Source organism: Polypterus senegalus, chromosome 3, assembly GCF_016835505.1.
Source record: "Polypterus senegalus isolate Bchr_013 chromosome 3, ASM1683550v1, whole genome shotgun sequence".
Lineage (NCBI taxonomy): Eukaryota > Metazoa > Chordata > Cladistia > Polypteriformes > Polypteridae > Polypterus > Polypterus senegalus.
This window is the reverse complement of record NC_053156.1, coordinates 79,754,033-79,775,464: the sequence shown is the minus strand read 5'-3', so window position 1 is coordinate 79,775,464 and position 21,432 is coordinate 79,754,033.

Here is a 21,432-nt window from a genome sequence, read left to right as displayed (position 1 = left end):
AGTTGCAATGAGGGAACTAAAGTTAAAGATAAATGTCCCACAGATGTTTTCAAACCAACAAAAGGTTGCAATTGTTTAATACTGTCGTGAGGTTCCAATGAGGAATGGCAGAGGTCTTCTCTGAGTTCAACTGGATATCAGTATGGCTAATATAGCACCCCAGAAATACCATGGATATTTTATGAAACTCACATTTCTCAAGTTTAACAAACAAATTGTTGACTGTCAAATGAAATAGCAACTCCCTAACTTGAAGAACATGAGAATCCACATCTTTAGAAAATATGAGAATGTCAAAAAAAAATGCCCCAAAAAGTCCCAGAAAATATTGTTGAGAATTGAAAATCTGCCAGTGCATTAGCCAATCCATATAGCGTAATCAGTTATTCAAAATGCCTATTGGAGCTATTAAAGACAGTTTGCCACTCATCCCCTTCTCTAATGCATATGAGATTTAAAGTGAAAATTGTGTAACCTTTAATTTGATCAAATAATGACAAAATCAATGGAAGCAGTTACTTGAATATTGTGAACGCTGGCCCCAGCACAGACAGACGGACGACATATTTTGCCCAACACACTGTTTATTTACAATTATTATTACGTACAAAAGTCACGTGCACTCACACAACCCCAGTGCTGCTGGCACTGAATCCCCCAAAGTCCAGGGCCCACAGTCCTTGTGCCTTCCTGGCCGCCTCCAGTCCTCTATCTCCAGCTCAGTCCTGCTGCCTCCCGACATCCACCACCTGACTGGAGGGAGGCGGCCTTAAATAATGCCCCGGATGAGCCCCAGGTGTTTCCGGCCTCTTCTCTTTAGCCACGCCCCAGCGTGGCGGAAGTGTCGGCTGCTTTCCTGGCGGCTCTCCGGGCGCCACCCAAAGTCTTCCCCCCGGCACTTCCTGGTGTGGCGGAAGTGCCGGGCTCCCGGGATAATTAGGCACCGGGGCGCCGCCTGGCGGTGGCAACGGGTCCCTACAGGGCTGGGCTTCCAAGCCCTGTACCCGAGGCCCCTGCCTAACCAGGACGGACGCCCCACTCAGTCTGGAGGAGGCACACGCCCTCCTCCGGTCTTCAAGCCCCGGCCGGGCTCCATCCCCGGCCAAAGACCACACAGGGTAAACCGGCATCGGGGCGCCGCCCGGCGGTGTCCACGGGTCCCTACAGGGCTGGGCTTCCAAGCCCTGTACCCGTGGTCCCCTACACAACCAAGACGGACGCCTCGCGGTCTGGAGGAGGCACGAGCCCTCCTCTCCTCGTCCTACAAAAACCTACAAAAATCATGATAATCTATGCACAGACACAGGAGAATCATCTTTCTTTGAGACAAGAAAACACCAACTACTTATGAACTATCGGATGGTGGTTTTACCAAATTGTCTTGTGTGTATTCATCCATGGCCTGTGACTCAGCAAAGGAGAGCAAGTAAATATAACCCTTAAGCAAAGCGGTATCAGACACTAAATCAAATGCACAGCTATATCGGTTGGGCAGTATTAAAGACTTATGTTTAGAGAAAACATCTAGAAAATAACTGTATGCCTACAAAGGAATGCAAATTTCATTTAACATGATAGAAGGACGAACTAGTGGAGAAATGCATGTAGAAAAACATTTCATTCCACATGGTGCAAGCTCCTTATGTCCCCAGTTAATAATAAGAGTGTTTGGAGAGCCAAGAGAACCCAAAATACCATAAGGCTTAGATAGAGGCATTTTTTCAGAATACATAAACCCCTCTTGCATGGTAGATGGAGAAGGTATTTGAGTAATGAGACCTTGCTCAGTGGCTTTTCCTTTCAACACTAGAAAATGGAAGGGGAATCTTTAAATCATTTAATTCTAAACTACATAGCTTAACAAAAATTAAAACCAATAAAAATTTCATCAGTCCACAATCCTACAAAAACTATAATAATCACTTGATTTATCAAGGGAGGAAAAAAATAACTATTTGAATGGGTTAAACCACAAATACCCATCCCATGAATACCAAAAAGAGATGGATGCATAAGTCCCCTGTAGCTTTAAGACAACAACAACATGCCTTGCTGCACCACAATAAAAGCACTGATTTAGTGCAGCACAATGGCACCTCTCCTAGAGTCCTTTGGCAGCCTTGCCTGCTGAAATGGGCTCTGGCTGGGGTAACTGCTCAGAAGCACTAAGTATAGTACTGTATATTCAATATAGTGGGCCCTAACATACTTTTTTCATTTGTGCCCTCCTGCCCTTGTGCCTGTTTTCTGTGAAATAATTAACACCTCGTCTAGCACCTCCTCAAGATCATATCTCGCTTTCACTTGAGAAACTGCACTGTACTGCACCTTAACTAGCATAGCATCATCCTAACGTGTAATGTATTGCCCAGTATTAGTTTTTTCCACTAGATGGTGCTGTTTATCTCTTGATGTTTTTATTTCCAGAAACCTGTTTTATTATTTCACTATATGTGTTGTGTTCATTGTTGGTTGTTATCAGTGTGGAGCTCACTTCATGGAGTGCTGAAAATAAAGAAGCCTTTTTTACTTAGAAATATTAATCCCAGTAAGAATTAATTTCTAATGCATAGCAGTGGCAATGAGGGACAGATCAGTGAGTAAACCAGAAAGGTGCTACAGCAGAAGCTCATTTAATTTCTGAGAAATTGGTTGTACTACTTCACATTGAGGAGTTTGATATAAGAAATTAAGCCTCATGGGATTTCTTCCTAGAAGCTAATAAAGTAACAGATGCTAACCAGAAGAGAGCAGTGCTTAGTATAATTGGCAGTAAAACATTCAAAATAGTGAGACTGCTCATTTCCCCAGCCAAACCCAGCCACCAGTCTTATTAGGAAATGGTAACACTGTTAAAACACATTTTGCACCCATCCCTTCCAAGACAGTTCAATGACTTCATTTTAAAAGGTAGAGTCAAAAACTAGATTAAAGTATTGCAGCTTACATTGCAGAATTGTGGAGGCTGTCTGAAAATTGCAATTTTTGTAACAGTTTGGATTCTTTACTGAGAGCCAGACATGTATGCTTTTAGCCAAATCTAATTTAACCTTTACTTTAGCTCAAGATGAAGCACTTGCATACAAGGCTGCATCACTGCATTAAAAATTGATACAGAAATCTTCCATTAAACTTTGTTCTTCAGAAGCCCGTCAAGTGTAGAATAAAGACTCAAAAGCAAATTCCTATTCTCTATACTCAGGAGCTACATGGAAGATGCAGTAGGTGTGAAGGAAAAAACAGATGTGACATTTGCTGTTTCAGAGAAACTGTATGTCTTAAATTTTGTGAGTTTTCTGAACTCTTTTAGGACCCCCTCAAAGGGATGGCATGCTTAAGCACGCCTGCCGCGTCTGTGGAGGACTGCTTCTCCATTGCCGAGTCAACCACAGGTTCGCAGGGCAGCAGCAGAGCATTGATGAAACAACTATGGGTAAATCGAGATCGCATTTTGCAAGGGACATTATAAATGCAGGGAACAATATAACTTGGCCACTGACCTGGCCACAGCTATGCCCAATTGTGTCTGTGTTTTGGTGAGTGGTAGCTCCCGCTGCAATAAATAACCCTGCTGATCCTGTTTCAAGTTGAATAAAGCTAGTTTTTCCGAAGTACTGAGACTCAGCCTCGTGTTTTGGGATGAAGACAGTGACTTATGCGTCACAATGTAAACACCGCAGACATCTACACAGAGTATGCCAATAGGAAGGCAATCCAGGTAAAGACATGGAGTTAACTACTCTATAGGCAAGCATCAAGGATTTCAACTTAATACATGCCACTACAAGGAACCAATGTAGTGATCTAAAAAGGGAGTGATATGTACCTGCATTTGCTGGTTGAACATCAGACTGTTGAATTATATAGAATGACGTGTAGAGCCAAAGTCAAGGGAGGTTATGCATAAGCTTTATAATGCACTGAAAAAGCCTCAACTGAGGCCTCATTTATAAAGCTTACATACAGAGGCTTGAAATGTGCACATGCAACTTCCCATTGTAAACGTTGGCACATAAAATTAAACTTGACCAAGGAACATACATATATTTACAAAATCTCTGACCCAACCATATGCAACATTTCAGAGAAACTGGAAAATAAAGACACCCTTGATCAAGTAAGGAAATTTTACCAAACCAACTAAATGACAACTCACCCCTGGCACACACATGCACTTGGGGAACAACCTCAGTGCTCGTCCAATGGTAATTCTCTTCTAAGCCACAGGGTAGCGATGTATCTAACTACCACTCCTTTCCATCTCTCTGCAGATCAGAAGAGCGATGGCCAAAAGACCTCTAATGTCACTTCTGATTTCCAACCACCTGAACCAGCCACTCCCACTTGCTCAGCATCATAACTGGATCCATTGCAATCTGGAGGCAGTCACTTGAAGACTCACATCTGAGAAGATGCTCCACACAACTGGGTTCCAATAATTCATATTTTTTTGTTCTTTACATCACAGTTTTATGGGGAAATCTGTGGTGTCCCAATTCTTTCTTCTTGTCTTATTTCTACAGTGGCATGACCGAACTGATGGACCTCATGATGGTGGTGATGGCTGCCTTGAATGAAAAGATGCAGACATTGCAGGTCCAGGTAGGACACCAGCATACTCAGATCAATGAGGCGGAGGTCAGTATCAAAGGACAGATATGTAACATAAACTGGGCCCAGCCTCCATGAAGGAGAGCCCACCACAAGGCCAAAGTCTCTACCATCCTTTCCAGTGTTTCAAGTGTGAGGAGGTAGAACACATTATTCCCAGTTGCCCATGTATCGAAGACTCAACAGATTGCAGTTGGGCGTGAGAAGAAAGGTTCTGTGTACATACTGTAGGTTACATAGCTGTTGTTGTAATTAATGAACACAAAGTCACTGCACTTATCGATTCCAACAAACTTCACATAATTGAATGCCAATAATGTATTTTTTTTATTTTTTCTATTAATTATATGTGGTCACCTATGGTGCCCCAACTCTTCACAAGATTTATTGTTGCACACATGCACATGCACTACACATGCAATAATAATCTATATCACAAAGCGATTATTATTAGTGGATGAGCGAACCCGGCTGAATTAATTTTGCCTCACGTTCCTTGAAATCTCGGAAATGCTCGTGAAACATTTTGAAGTCAATGGGGAAGTAGAAATTGAACTAGTTTTGAGTGGATTATAATAGTGTAATAGTCTTTTAGGTGTCCCTGAAAGCTAAGGAAAAGTCTACCAACAATTTAAAACTGATTATTGATGCCAAATATGTGATCTGAGCTGTAAGGTGGCAGTGCTAACCACTGCACCACTGTACCACAAACAACAAAAATGCAGACAGAATGAATACCATAAAATACAACAAATGGCCACAAATTAGCAACAAGTAAATAAAATATGTATCATTGTGCTGAGTTTGTGAATCTCGGAACAAATATTAGCCAGGCCACGAAGCAGCGGTGAGGGACTGGCTTGTTCCATTGTATGAAGTCGCAGCTATGAGAACAGTGCAAATGTCTTTTTTGTTTCCCATGTATCTGTGCAGATACTTTTCACATTCTTCTTCTAATAAGAATATACAGTAGAAATGTCTTGTAAATATTTATAAACCTTTTGTTTTTATTATTTCAAAGTGTGTCCTGTGTTTTCTGATGAGGGTAGTGGAGCCTGCTGAGCACATGGCTAATTTGCATGCAAAATTAGCCATGCGGTGCTATGTTGCCAGTGCAAAGTGAGCAATGTTATATATCCATTGACAGTATTAACAATAGTGCAAGTTTTTTGTTTATTTTTTAAACACATTCAGAATAGAAATTTGGCAGTGTTTCCTAACCTGTGTGGCTTCTGGACACATTTTTATCTTTTTAAGTTCAATGACAACCCACATACAGCAATCAAAAAGCCCTGACAGTTGAAATGACCATGAGTGGAAGAAATAAATGTTGTTAGAAACTGGGGAAAAATATTGTGCAGCACGTTTGGTGTACAGGATTAGAGGGGATGGTGTCAGTGCATTTCAGTAGTTAAAAATGCATTTTTATTCCCATTGTGTGCTTGAAACATAGTAATGGCATTTCAGCAACAATCTTACAGTAGCACAGTAAGCCAGCCAAATAATGAATTTCCAGGAAAATATTTGGTGAACAATGTCACCAGTGAACACAGTATATCCATCCATCCATTAACAAACCCGCTATATCCTAACTACAGGGTCATGGGGGTCTGCTGGAGCCAATCCAGCCAACACCGGGCACAAGGCAGGAAACAAACCCCGGGCAGGGTGCCAGCCCACCGCAGTTAACACAGTATATTCACTATGAAAAAAGGTGATTTGTGTTGAACTGATCAACACTAGTTATTAAACTGTGCATTTACATGATCAACATATGTGATATATATGATGTACAGACTATTTTACTTCCATTTTAAGAAGGCCAATTCTGCTTACTTGCCCTGAACAACATTTTTGGTTATTCATCAGCTTATATTGGCTACCTGTTGTCACTTCTCAGGAAACTGGCTGACAGGTCAGGAGTATCACAATCAAGCTTCACTCCATCACGCCTGCTGTGCTAGAAGCCATTAACCAGCACTACAAGCACTGTATTCAGTTTTCATATGGTGTGGGTGTACATACATCAAACATAACACGTTTTTGCCAACACAAAAAGGCAATCTGCAGCAGTATCTGGTTCTCCTGATATGATTGGAGCAATGTACTGCAGTCATATTCAAATAAGGGCACCTAATGAAAATGAAGTTGCTTTTGTTAACCAAATTCCAAAATAAGACTGTCAACTGTCATGGCTCAGTGGCCTGGGTCAACCTGTGATTCATTTATTTTGAGGCAAAGTAACTTTGCAGACCTCATGGTACAGAAGGTGGTGGAAGGCTTATTGGTAAGATAGCTAGTTCAACCATTAGTTTTTTATATGACCTGTACAATTCATTGCAACAGCAATCATGTCATTATATGTTCCAGGTAATAACAATTACTCACTCATATGCTGAAGCATTATGCCATTCTCTGACCTGAATAAAGCTGAAGAAAGGTGGTATAATGACATATAATCTTGCACTCTCAATTGCGGACTTCAGCCAGATACTCTTGAATTTAAATATTCTCAAAAAGGCAATACAAGTCTAAACAGTTTCAAATATAAAAATCTATACTTTAAGAAAAAATGTTGCTGAGCCTTGACCAGTATCTGAATGCAGGTACTAACTGGTAACACAGAATTTCAAAATTTCACTGTTCCACATGTTGATTTTACAAGTTAGTACAGTCACAACACAAGAAATGTCTGAGATAGTACAATCTTGTGCAGTCTGCTGCAGACAGCACATTGCAAAATAATGCAGTTTTCCTTGCTCATTTTGAATTGGCTGCATCTCTAAGTACACTTTTTCGATAATGTTCATATGTTTTGTGCTCTGATGTATGTGAATGGGTGTTTTGGCTGGCAGTAGGCCTATGAAAAGAAAGCCTGGATGTAAGGGGGAATGTAATCCCTACAAAATACATTTCTGATAGATTAGATTAGATACACATTTTTAATCCCATGAGAAATCCAGATGCAGAAACATAAAAAATACAAAGATAGAGAGTCACAGGACAAGTATTATAATAAATCAATCAATAAATAAATGTATAGTGTGCAGACATTGCAAAATTTACTTTTAAGAGTATAAGTATTTAGTAGGGCAGCACAGTGGTAGCGCTGCTGCCTTGCAGTTAGGAGACCCGGGTTCGCTTCCCGGTCCTTCTTGCGTGGAGTTTGCATGTTCTCCCCGTGTCTGCGTTGGTTTCCTCTGGGTGCTCTGGTTTCTTCCCACAATCCAAAGACATGTAGGTTAGGTGGATTGGCAATTCTAAATTGGCCTTGGTGTTTGTGTGTGTCCTGTGGTGGGTTGGCACCCTGCCCAGGATTAGTTCCTGTGTTGGCTGGGATTGGCTCCAGCAGACCCCTGTGACCCTGTATTCGGATTCAGTGGGTTAGAAAATGGATGGATGAATGAAGTATTTAGTATGAAATGTCAATTGTGAAAGCACTGAATTGTCTGATAGCTGCACACAGAAAAGACCACCAGATATGCTACACTATGAAGGAACAGAGTCTGTGGCTAGAAGTGCTTCAAGAGAATAATTGTTTCTTTTGTTTTTTGTTTTTCTAGACTAAACACAGAAATGCTTATGTCAACCTTAAAATAAATTGACAGTGTTCAGTTCTATCCACACAGTTTAACAATAGATGTCTTGATCTTAGGTAAGTAAAACATACAGTATTATGTACCTAGTCACTTCACTGTTCTTTGTATATTGAGAAAGACATGCTTTATTTAGATTAACATTTATAAACAAAAATGAGGAAAACCATTAATAGACATTGCAAACAGATAAAAAGGACAGGAAAGTCCTTAATGTAAGGGATGCTATGTAATCCATTTGAGAAATAAATTGTTCTGTTGCTTGGAAGGTGGTGATTCTTCCCTTTGGCAAAACACTCCCACATATAACAATTTAAAAATGATATCTACATCAACGTCCAGAAACGTTGTTGGCTCTTCTGTGGCATATCTCTAAAAAGAGCATAGCAGGAATGTCCCAAAAGGTCACTGTTGATTGTTGGCACTGTAATTCCATAGCAGTATGTTAAAGTTTGTAAATGGCTCCTCTGACTACTACAATGGCTGTTGTGTTGATTTACCGTATATCTTCTAATAGTAGCCCCGGCGTTTATTCAAAAAATTATTCAGACGGCCCGGCGTTTAAAAGAGACCAGCGGTTGTTGGAGACCAGCTATTAATCGCCTCGCAGACGGAATGGTGATGGGTAAACGGGGTTCATTTGGCAGTAAAATACGGTATGGTACCGTATTACTGACCACAAAATGTAGGCAATAACACCGGATGAACATTTCAGGATTTAATGAAATTATCAGTACAGCAGTACGGTCTTATTAAAGCAGTATACAGTATTACTGTAAGCATGAAAAACAGGTACGGTAGACGTCAACTTTCTTGCCAATGATGCCACCAGCACTGGCCTGTACCAGTCCGAATTTCGCACGAAAGCGCTCATCAGCCCGACAAGTCCCCTGCAGAACATAAGGAAATGCAATAAGCTCCAAACTCACGCTTATACGTATACATTACGACATGAGATTGGATAAGATGCAGTAAAGTACAGTACTTACCATCTACTCGTCGTCTGAATCGGTAATGATTGCTTCGTTATTTGTGAGTTCTTCTTTATCTCCCTCTTCTTGTGATGGCAATGCAGGTACTTCATTTGCTTGTTGTCGCGCAGTAAACAGTTTTGCACTCCAAGCATGGCATGGCTGACCCTCCTTAAAGCAGTGGATAAGATGGTCCTCAGATCTATTGCATGCATTGATGATTCCACAATTCTTGAAGGATTTTCTTATTATTTCTGGGGTGATTTCTTGCCAAGCTGATATAATCCACGTTACTAACAAATGTAGTGCCGGCGCTTTCAACTTTCCGCCAGCTGTAAACCCCTTATCTTCTTCCCTGCCATCCAATTATCATACAACTCTTGTCAAAACTTGTCTTTGAGGGGTTTGTTCCAAACAACATCAGCAGGTTGGACGTACTTGGTGCAACCACCAGGGATAACTGCCGTTGACATTTTATATTTCTTCAGTTTTTGTTTCGTTACCTCACTGATGTGACAGCGGTAAGCGTCTCAGACAAGAAGTCTCTTTTGGAAACAGAAAACACCGCAAACTTTCTGCAACCACATTATTGTTAATTCCTGATTCATCCATCCATTTGCTGATGTCACTACCACAGCTTCTTGGACATCCTATAGTCTTGCCACTTCTTGCTTTGCGCCCCGAAATACAATGAACGGCTTCAATTTTGTGCCATCTGCTTTCGCTGTCAATGTGACAGTGAAATGAGATTTCTCGTTACCAGGAGTTTTTAATGTAACACTCCTATTGCCAGTTGGTTCAACTATTGTAGAACCAGGCATGTCGAACCAAGGCCGTCCTTAATACTAGAATTACCAGAGCCTACGGAAAAACTCGTAAATCCGTCCCACCTTAAATCGCTTCTTAAAATCGTTCACAGCTCTCCATTAGCGTCTTTTGTCATCTAAATGTGCTGATAAAAATCAGGCTGCAGAGCAGCCGACTATTCCATCCCCCCAACCACTTAGAACGTGCACAAACTTCTCCCAGCTCATGCCTTGATTGATTTTCTGGGAGTGAAGTGGAGTTTTAGAGTGGAAATAATAGACTGTTGTTTGGAACACACGCATTTCATGTCTGTTCCGTTTCTACAGTAATCTGTGTAAACACATTGTTAAAACAGAAACGTTTTTATATTCTAGTAGTATGTAGGCATAAACTAGATAATATATGAAGCCTGAAGTATCACACAAATACTTTCACAAAAGCTACAAATCTAACACAGCAATTGTGCTTTTATTCAAAAATATACTGTAACTGCAGAAACAAAAAGCCGCCTTAAAATGCGACATTGACACCCATTTATTATGACTGCCTTGGTAGCGCAATAGAATCAATATTTTAGAATAAAAACATACATTTGATTTCAGTCTGTAACAGCTGGTGTAATTTATGATACTTGTAAAGGTTAGCTTTGTTTGTTTTGTTTTTTTTTGTCAGTTTTATTATCTCGGCCGCATTCACGAGCCCAAATACACCCCACTCCCGCATCTGATACTGCTGTTTTCACATAGACGAGTTGTAACACAGGTAAACTCAGCTCCCTTCTACATCGGAGCAAGAATGCACATACCATTGCTTGCATACTAAAGTGTCAGCAGGCACTTTTCGTGGCATTACACACAGTTTTGAGCATGCCCTCTGCACACTACTTGTGACTTTAGGCTTTAGGAAGTAAGTAAATAAATAAAGGTAAATCATGTCATAAAATGATTTCTTCAAAACGTCGAATGTTATTTATTTGGCACGGACATGTCTACATGCACTTTTTGTGGCATTACACATGTATTTTTTGAGCATGTCCGTGCCAAATAAATAACGCTGTTTGTTTTCAAATAATATTGCATTTCTCTCTATGCTGTGGTTTCTATTACACACCTGGAAGAAAGAGACAATATATGTGAAAACATCATTGCGCAAATGCAATATTATTTGAAAACAAACAGCGTCCGATCAGCTGTAAAAGTATGGCATTTCTAAATGTTTGCTTTTTTTCAGTCTGATTCTCTCAGTCAGACTGTATATTTGTCCCTTATTCAGTGCACGCAAGAACATGCAGGTAGCCATATGCTGTATGCTATAACATGCTGGCGGTGATCAACGCACATTTTAAAAAAAGAAAGAGACAAATATATGTGACGTTTTGAAGAAATCATTTTATGACACGATTTACCTTTATTTATTTACTTACTTCCTAAAGCCTAAAGTCACAAGTAGTGTGCAGAGGGCATGCGCAAAAATGTGTGTAATACCACGAAAAGTGCCTGCTGACACTTTAGTATGCAAGCAATGGTATGCGCATTCTTGCGCCGATGTAGAAGGGAGGTGAGTTTACCTCTGTTACAGCGCGTCTATGTGAAAACAGCAGTATCAGATGCAGGGGTGGGTGTGTTTGGGCTCGTGAACGCGGCTGAGATAATTAAACTGACTTAAAAAACAAAGCTAACCTTTACAAGTATCATAAATTACACCGGCTGTTACAGACTGAAATCAAATGTATGTTTTTATTCTAAAATATAAGAGCAGTTTACTTCTCAAAACAGAGGGGTGCAGGGTCGAACTCGCGACCTTTCAATTCCCAGTCAGCGACTGATTCTATTTCGCTATGGGGGCAGTCATAATAAATGGGTGTCAATGTCGTATGTTAAGGCGGCTTTTCGTTTCTGCACTTATATTTTTGAATAAAAGCACAATTGCTGTGTTAGATTTGTAGCTTTTGTGAAAGTATTTGTGTGATACTTCAGTCTTCATACATTATATAGTTTATGCCTACGTTTTGTCATCTACTACTAGAATATAAAAAACGTTTCTGTTTTAACAATGTGTTTACACAGATTACTGTAGAAATGGAACAGACATGAAATGCGTGTGTTCCAAACAACAGTCTATTATTTCCACTCTAAAACTCCACTTCACTCCCAGAAAATCAATCAAGGCATGAGCTGGGAGAAGTTTGTGCATGTCGGTGGGGGGATGGAATAGCTGGCTACTTACAGCTTTTCTTTTATCAGCACATTTAGATTAACAAAAGACGCTGGCGGAGAGGTGAGAACGGTTTTAAGAAGCGATTTAAGGTGGGACGGATTTACGAGTTTTTTCGTAGGCTCTGGTAATTCTAGTGTTAACTCCATCTGCAGTTCGCTGATTGGCAACCCACATCACAAATCCTCTTCGCTTTCGTGCGGACCATTTTCCTGGAGACACGCGCACCTTTCAGTCTTTGTTCAGTAATCCATGTTAACACCAGTTCATCTAATTCTTTGCTCACTTTCTTAGCTCCTCCACCAGGCAATCGTTTACTTCCGGCTCCTTTTTCTGCTGCCGTTTTCTTAATATCAGTCATCTGCTTGTGCAATTCTCAGATACGTTTTGGATCCACCCCAAAATGTCGTGCAGCGTCTTCGTCTGAATGTTCTTTTGCGTATGTTACCGCACAGAGTTTGAATGCTAAATCAAATGACCGTTTCCTTCCCATTGCTCACACTACAAACACGGGCCCACAAGAACACAGTGACACGAAAAGACACCCGCACGACCCTTCTGAAGGCAAAAGTGTCAGTGGAGGTAAAGGTTAACAGGTCACCGAGGAAGACGGCACAGAGTTTTTCACGTGATCATGTACTGTCTGTCCGGCCATAATAAAGCCCCTTCTTTCCTGGTCAAAGGAGAGGATTAACGTGTCGAAGATGGCAATTTCATGTTCTTCCCACCACCTCTGCCCTCCCTGTGGGGTTATGTTTGACGTGGAGACAAAAGGGCAAAATGTACACAAAGAAATATCTTTTTGACTTTCTCCCTTCCTCGATAGCATCCGACGACAAAATATTTTTGACACGAAAAGGTACTTACCGTATGATTCACTGCAGGAGGACGGTAGCCCAGGTGGTACGAAAAGAGGATTAGCGTACGAAAAAGGTGGTGGGTCATTGGAGATCAGCGTTTACTACAGACCATCGCTTAAAGGAGACCGGCTGCTATTGGAGACCGGCGTCTATTTGTCACGACATCTCTTCAAACCCGGCGTTTATTGGAAACGGGTGTCAAGACCTTCCATATCCCTGCAAGACCTGCTTAAAGCTGCAGACCTTGTATTAGTTTCACAGGCATCTATACAGTTAGTAATCTTTCAACATAGACATAACATCAAACAGGACATGACAAACAAGTACAACCCCATACATGACTCTGCCACAAAGAAATTTAATTGAATGCAGTGTGAAAAATGCAACAAACCAAATTTGCAATATTTGAATGGACAAAAAGTTATGACAAAGACCCATGAAGTAAAAGTTATGGTTATTATTTACAGCTGACCAGTATTAAAAATGTTTCTCAGAGACACAAGTGACTATAAGAGAGAGGTTAAGCAGACAACAGATCACAGATTAAACAAAAAATGCACACAGAGCGGCGCTAATAATAATAATTTAGTTCCTATTCCAAATATCAATAACGCACATAGTACTCATCTCTGCACCTCTGAAACATTAAATATGGCACTATTAAATGTTAGAGCTTTAACTAACAAAACGTTTTTTATCAACGATCTTATTAGCGATAAAAAAATAGATCTTATTGCACTAAATGAAACATGGCTTAGTTCAGATGCCGCGGCAGTTTTAATCGAATCTGCGCCTCCAGATTACAGTTTTACTCGCGCAAACCGCCAGGGAAAAAGGGGGGGCGGATTGGCTAACATTTACTCGAGCCGATTAAAATGTAAAGATGTCAGTTTTGGTAAGTTCAAGTCCTTTGAGTATCTCGCCGTTGTTATCCATGGAGATTCTCAAGTTCTAGTACTATCCGTGTATAGACCTTCTAAATATAACGCGTCGTTTTTGAGGAATTCTCTGACTTAATGTCAATTTTAATTACTAACTATGACACACTCCTAATAGTTGCCGACTTTAATTTTCATATAGATAATCAGTGTGATCTAAAAGTAAAAGAATTTATGAACCTCCTGGATTCTTTTGATTTGAGACAACTCATAAATCAGCCTACACATAAAGCAGGTCATACGTTAGACTTAGTGATTACTAAAGGACTGAAAGTTGATATAAAACAGATCATTGATATTGGTCTATCAGACCATTTTCTTCTACTTTTTAATATAGAAATAATGATAAAAAACACTCATGAGAAGCATATTGTTAAAAAACGCTTCTTTGATTCGGCAGCAGCTTTAAAACTTACAAACATTTTAAGCAATCAGTCCGTTTATAGTGCCAGCTATAATAGCGAGGACAATGTAAATAGTAAGGTGGAAAGATTTAATTCTAAAGTAAGAGCTGCTGTTGACATAGTTGCTCCTGAAAAGACAGTGAAAAAATCTTCTAGCATTGTTATACCATGGAAGACCCAAAGAGTGTCTGATTTAAAGAGAACATGCCATAGAGCTGAGCGTCAATGGAGGAAGAGTAAACTTACTATCCACCACGAAATATTAAAAGTCAAAATAACAGAATACAATAACACTGTCCGTCTTGAGAGACGCTGCTATTTCTCCAAGATTATAAATAACAATGCTAGTTAGCACTTTGAGATCTTATCATTGAAAAGTGCGTTATAAATAAAATCTATTATTATTATTATTATTATTATTATTATTTTTATTAATCCCAGAGTCTTATTTTCAACAATTGATCGCCTACTAAACCCAGGTAGCTCAAAGGAATGCCTCCTAAGTGCTTCCAGTGAAACCTGTGAGGCTGTCGCTGTTTTTTCAATCAAAAAATTAATGATATTAGAAATAACATAGTATATCTCCCCAACACTAAGGATCCTCCTAAACCCCAGCATCCTGTTATAAACAAATTAAACTCTTTCACTAGGATAGATTTACCTGATTTAAAGAAAATAATCTCTCAATTAAAACCCTCCACCTGCGTCCTTGACCCGATACCAACAAGGTTTTTCAAAGAAGTATCAGGCGTGCTAATTGATAATGTTCTGGACATAGTAAATTAGAGCATAGTAGAGCACTTTAAAACACTGCTGAAAACACATTACTTTAACATGGCCTTTTATAAATTCATTTTAATCGTAATTTAACTTAATCCTGATACTCTATATGTTCAATCTCCTCAAAATAACTATTCATGGTGGCTCTAAAATCGCTACTGACCCCTACTCTCTTTTCTGTTTCTTTTTCCGGTTTCTTTGTACTCAAAGCTTCATGATGCTCAAACAATGATGGACGGATTAAAAGGCAGAAGTCTACGTGACCATCATCATCATCAAGCCCTTCCGTGAGAATCCTAAATCCAAAGAGGACTGTTTCATTTATATTAGGTAGAATGCCCAGAGGGGACTGGGCGGTCTCATGGTCTGGAATCCCTACAGATTTTATTTTTTCTCCAGCCGTCTGGAGTTTTTTTTGTTTTTTCTGTCCCCCCTGGCCATTGAACCTTACTCTTTTTCGATGTTAATGTTGATTTATTTTGTTTTATAATTGTGTCTTTCATTTTTCTATTCTTTAATATGTAAAGCACTTTGAGCTACTGTTTGTATGAAAATGTGCTATATAAATAAATGTTGTTGTTGACAATGATAGTAAGATATGCAATATGCAAACAGGATGTGGATAGTGCTGAAGATGTAGAGGGTGCTGGTGTTGTATTTGAGGGTGTGCAAGTTCTTTATGAATTGAACAGGACTGCCTATATTTTTACCATGTCATTTAGTCTGAACTATGCACTCAAACTGAACTACTCTTTGGGATTAAAGTTTATATCCAAAATTATGCATAATGTTCTGATGATTTTGGATGAACATAGCTTTCTCCAGAAATACAAACACTTAAGATACAAATGTTTCAGTAAATAGAATTAACAGAACTTTTTTTTGTATATGCTGGTTTTTCACTTAATAGTAGATGGTTAAACAATAGATTATGATATTGTACTGTTTAATTTATTTATTAATGTTTTTATTAATTGTCCCTTGCTGATGTAATTTGTCCAGCGTCATTGCAATAGCAATGTGTATGCAGCTGACCGCTCTGATTACATTTGGAAACCCGGACATTGTTGTAAATTGTGCTTTCATGTTTGCCAATTCAACCCCAGTATAGGTAAACCTTATATATCTGAATGACAAGGAGATAATACCATGCTATGCAGCTTCAGTGATGTTTGTGAAATACCCAATCGGTGAGCAATTTCATGTTGAAAATGGCTAAAAATCCATGGCTCTGAGAGTGATAGCTCTTGCAAATTGAAATCGACTTAGAAGCCAGACATCATCATCTATAAATATATGCTCTCTTTTAATCCTTCCATTTGCAATGTCTTCTAACAACACTAAAGCAGCTATAGTAGTTGGAATAGTTTGATCATTCTGTGCACCATTATATTGTTATAAAATTATTACAATCAAGTGAATTAAATTTGTAAACAATATGCTGTTAATTTCAGTGTATTTGATAAAGCCACTGTCATGCATGTGAAAATGAAAAAGAAAGGTAAATGATACAGAAACAGTAGCACTGCTTTGATGCTGGGTGCCACAAGTTTGCAAAGCCAAGCAGAAACTTGCATATGCAAGGTAGAATGCCATGAAAATGTGCATGACTTTACAACAAGTTTAGTTTTTATACATTTCAAAGTGAGCATAATGTGGCAGGCGGCTGGGGATCAGACTCGGCCATGACACCTGGAAGGATCGGGAGGTGGACTATACATTTCCCAGGCTGCGAGGGGACAACCACCCTGGTTAGTGTGGGGACCACGGGAACGAAACACGGAGGCTCAACCCCATTGGGGCTCGTGGCCACCGCCAGGAGGTGTCCCAAGCTTCATAGATCCCGGGATATCAGCACTTCCACCAAACCTGGGAGTGCTGGTGGAGGAACTTCCAGGGACACCCAAAGTGCTTCCAGGGGCTCATACGGCACTTCCATCACACCAGGAAGTGCCCCCGGAAGGACCTCAGGAAGCACCTGGAGCACATCCGGGTGAATATAAAAGGGGCTGCCTTCCTACAGTCGAGAAGCCAGAGTTGGGTGAAAGAGGACGAAGTTCAAGAGTGAAGAAGAAAGGCGGCCCAGGGATGTTTAAAGGCCAGCGTAAAGGTGATTGGTGCCGGGGCACTGTGTGTGTGTGGGACTTTTGCACAAAATAAACGTGTATTTTATAGAACTGCTGGTGTCTGTCTGATGGTGTTCGGACTACCTCTCTCAGTAGAAATAAACAGTTATACATGAGGCCCCTAGTCTTTGCCCTTATTTTTGAAAAATTACTATAGTGTATTTTTGGATGTGCTTCAGTCCAAATCATGCTTCAAATGAGGCATTATGGAAGTTGAGCTGTGGCTGTGCTCTGGCCCAAATCATGTTTGATATATAGTTTTATTATGGTTAAATTAAATGTGCTTCACACATTGTGTTAAGAAAGCTGTGTTGTGGCACAGTTCTGGCCCATACTAAACTGGAGATATGGCTTAATAATGGTTGATATGTCGCTGTGATCTGGAAACCAAATATGGATGAGTTCATCGCTGTCATTCCATGGTGGTATGTCGGCCAAATGAAGCACTGGGCCATTTCTCATTTGTTATCTGGGAGTTGTGCGATATATTCCAGTATATTTGTGCAAGGGAGTGCCACGTTTTCTGACCCTTTTTTAGGATGTTGAAAAAAAAACAATGAATTGTCTACCACATAGTAACTGTGAAGACGAAAAACTCATAGAAGATTGTGGGGCTTTCTGGTATTCAAATAACACACCAGGATATAACTCATCCCAGTTCATCTCACCATTGCTGACTACCTAGCACAGCATTTGCTTCAGCGTCTGGTTAAACTGCTCTACTAAACCATCAGTCTGAATATGATACACTTAAGTTTTCTGATGTTTGATCTTGAATAAGTTAGCGACATCTCTGAACATGACCGAGGTAAAAGACATCCCGAGCTTCTTAAGGATATCCTTAGGGATGCCGTTACGCACAAAGACCCCTACAAGATCCTGTGCGATATTTTTGGAATTGGATTGTCATAAGAGGATAGGATATTGTGTAGTGATATTCGTGTACATGTATGTTGATCCACAAAGACCAGAATGTATTTATGTGGCCAGGCCAAGGGATTGAGTGTTTCTACTATGGCCACTCCAGTTTGCTCAAATGGTATGTCTAAATTAGTGGTATTGGAACAAGAGGATAGCTGTCCTTTCAAGGAATCTGTCACAATTGACGTTCCAGGCAGGAACTGTAACAAACCTCCTCATTAAATCCTGGCCAATACACATGGAGCTTGATACATGTGTGGATTTTATTGGATTCAAAGTGAGTTACTAGGATGTGGATGTGTACTACCTCACAAATCTTCTGCCAGTAAGTTTTTAGAACTACCAACAATAACCTCTCCTCTCCCTTATCTTCTGCTATGCAATACAACAAATCTTTTTCAGTTACAAAATGCGGTTTTTGTGGCGTGGGATGTACCGTACTCTGCCTGTCAACAAGGACGACTGATTTTTTTTGTAAATTTTAAGACATAGTTGAATCATTGTTCTTTTTTGAACAATACTATCAGTTGTCAGAATTGAATCAAGCCTGACCTCCCGAGACAAAGTTCCATCTATGATGTCTTCTGTAACATCTCTGTCAATATGTCAGCATGAGATGGCATAATGCCATTCAGCTCTTACTAATGGGCTCGGTGCTGTTCCACTATTGTTTTGTGAACAGTCCAACCCAGTTATGATGGAATAAATAAATATTTTGAATAGCAGCCAGCAAGGTATTTTTCCTGGTCTTACTGGTTTCCCATTGTTGCGGAAGCATGTAGTGGTGGTACTCCCAGAGTTGATAACTGAAACTGGAAGTGACATCATGGGTCTTCAACTGTCAGTCTTATGCTCTACAGAGGGAAGAAGAAGAGAGGCATTAACAGACAGCACTAATCCTGACTCAGGCTGGGATTATATGCTCATCATTGTAGTTAGTTAGGAAACAAACCCCAGGCCAGGTACACACACCAGGCACAATTTAGGATCGCCAATGCACCTAACCTGCATGTCTTTGGACTGTGGGAGGAAACCAGAGGAAACCCACGCAGACACAGGGAACACATGAAAACTCCACGCAGGGAGGACCTGGGAAGCGAACCCAGGTCTCCTAACTGCAAGGTAGACAGCGCTACCCACTGCACCACCATGCCACCCTGGGCATAGTCCTATGAAAAATAAAATAGACACGGGGCAGAGTCGTTGCCCTGATGCCATTGTCTGGCATTTTCCTCTCTGAAATGGGGCCAACGCTCCCACCTTTGACCAGCACCCTGGTCGCCGAAACCTTGGCACCCACACGAGCACTTTATCCTCCCGGCTGACTTTGGGGCTTCCCTCTGCCCCTGCAGAGACCGGCCTGTCACACTACGTGAGCTCACATGCTCACACCTCATTTTGTAGGAAGAACCGGCTTTCCTCCTTGGATTCTTCCTTTTCCTTTTTAGATAGATAGATAGATAGATAGATAGATAGATAGATAGATAGATAGATAGATAGATAGATACTCCTTTGGGGCATTCTGATGACTTGAGTCTCCCAACGATAAAGGAATAGACCCCTCGCCGTCTGCGCCTTCGTGGAACGACGTGAGACTGATGCTGGCTCTGGCAGTAGGGCACCTTTCTGCCCTCTGTCCTAGTGACTAACATGGCGCGACCGTCTTCCCCTCCAGCTCATCCAGACAGACATGAAGGTCATGTTCTACCTGGTTGATCCTCTGCATTAATCGAAGCACCCTCTCCGATTCTTCTCGAGCTGCAGGTAGAAATAATTCATCAGCCAGTGGAGGACTTATTTTTAAAACTGTCCTACTCACCGGCTGTTCCATCAGGAGCCTTCTTTGCCAGACCCTCCCCTCGCTCAAGATGGACGTATGCTGGTCCCGTCGTCAACCAATCACCGACGGGAAAACGGCACACACTGTCCAATCCCTTGCCTGTCACGGGGAGAGACTTCCGGTCTGACGCCATCTTCTCCATACTCCCAAGGGTTCTGTGAGACTTGTAATAGCCACAATGCCTTTGCTGCTGGAGACGTGGTAGATCCTCCCCTTCCTCTAGCGATGCCGTCCAGGCTTCGCTGACAAGATCGGCACACCCCAGCCAGTGACAAGGTTCCAGGTAGGGTCCTCCAGATGCATCAGTGGTTGTGCCTACCGCAGTACCTCCGGCGACGATGAACGCTGGGGAATCCCCTTCTCTTCCTTGGCTGGCATTCCTCACCCCCCTCGGGTGGAAGACAGCACTTCGGAGAACTTCTGACGGCCTCATGGCGATTCGCGGAACATCCGCTTTGTGTGTATGGTCTGCCTCCCTGCGGTGCGTGTGCGTGGCTGACTGAGGTCCCAGGCAGCTCACAAAAATTTCATTTGCAGGGTCCCGCGCTTTGTAACAAGCGGAAGGCCCCATGTTGGGTGCCATTGTGAGACTTTCCCAGACACCACCGGTCAGAAACCACATCTTTATGAAATTCACACATTTATCATTCATTAAATAAACACAGGTTTCAGTCCCGAACACCACACAATGCACTCAGCTATTAATCACCACAATAATCCGACTCTTTTCCTCAGTCCTTGGCTGCCTGTCTCCTCCTGGGAGCTTTGTCCTGCTCCCACTCCCGACTCAGGCTCCCCATCTGTAGGAAGGCGACCCCTTTTATTCCCGTCCAGATGTGCTCCAGGTGGCTGATGACGTCCTTCCGGCAGCACTTCCTGGTGTGGTAGAAGTGCTGCCCTTTGCCCCGGAAACACTCCGGGCGTCATTGGCAGGTTCTTCCACCATCTTGCCGAATGTGGCGGAAGTAACTGTTTCCCGGGTTCCCTGATGCTTAAGGCGCCCTCTGGCAGTGGCCACGGGTCCCAACGGGTTGGAATGTCCTTGTTCCTCTCCCGTGGTCATCTCTTAGTGCAGGAAGGTTGCCCCCTCGTGGCCCGTAAGCTATTATTGCCACCTTCCAGTCCTTCCAGGCATCCCGACCGGGTTAGAACCCCAGACATCTGTGACACTAGCCATAATGAAGGAAAAAATTTTCTGAAACATGCTGGCCCAAAAGAGGCAATTAAACAATCATTGCATGGACTGTTTTAATTTTATTCAACTTTAACATCTTAGCTTTTACCTTAAAAATCTACATTTGTTACAATCCTAAATATATTGAAGAGCCTGCTGTTTGCAATTTGTTAAACACCCAGATAAAACT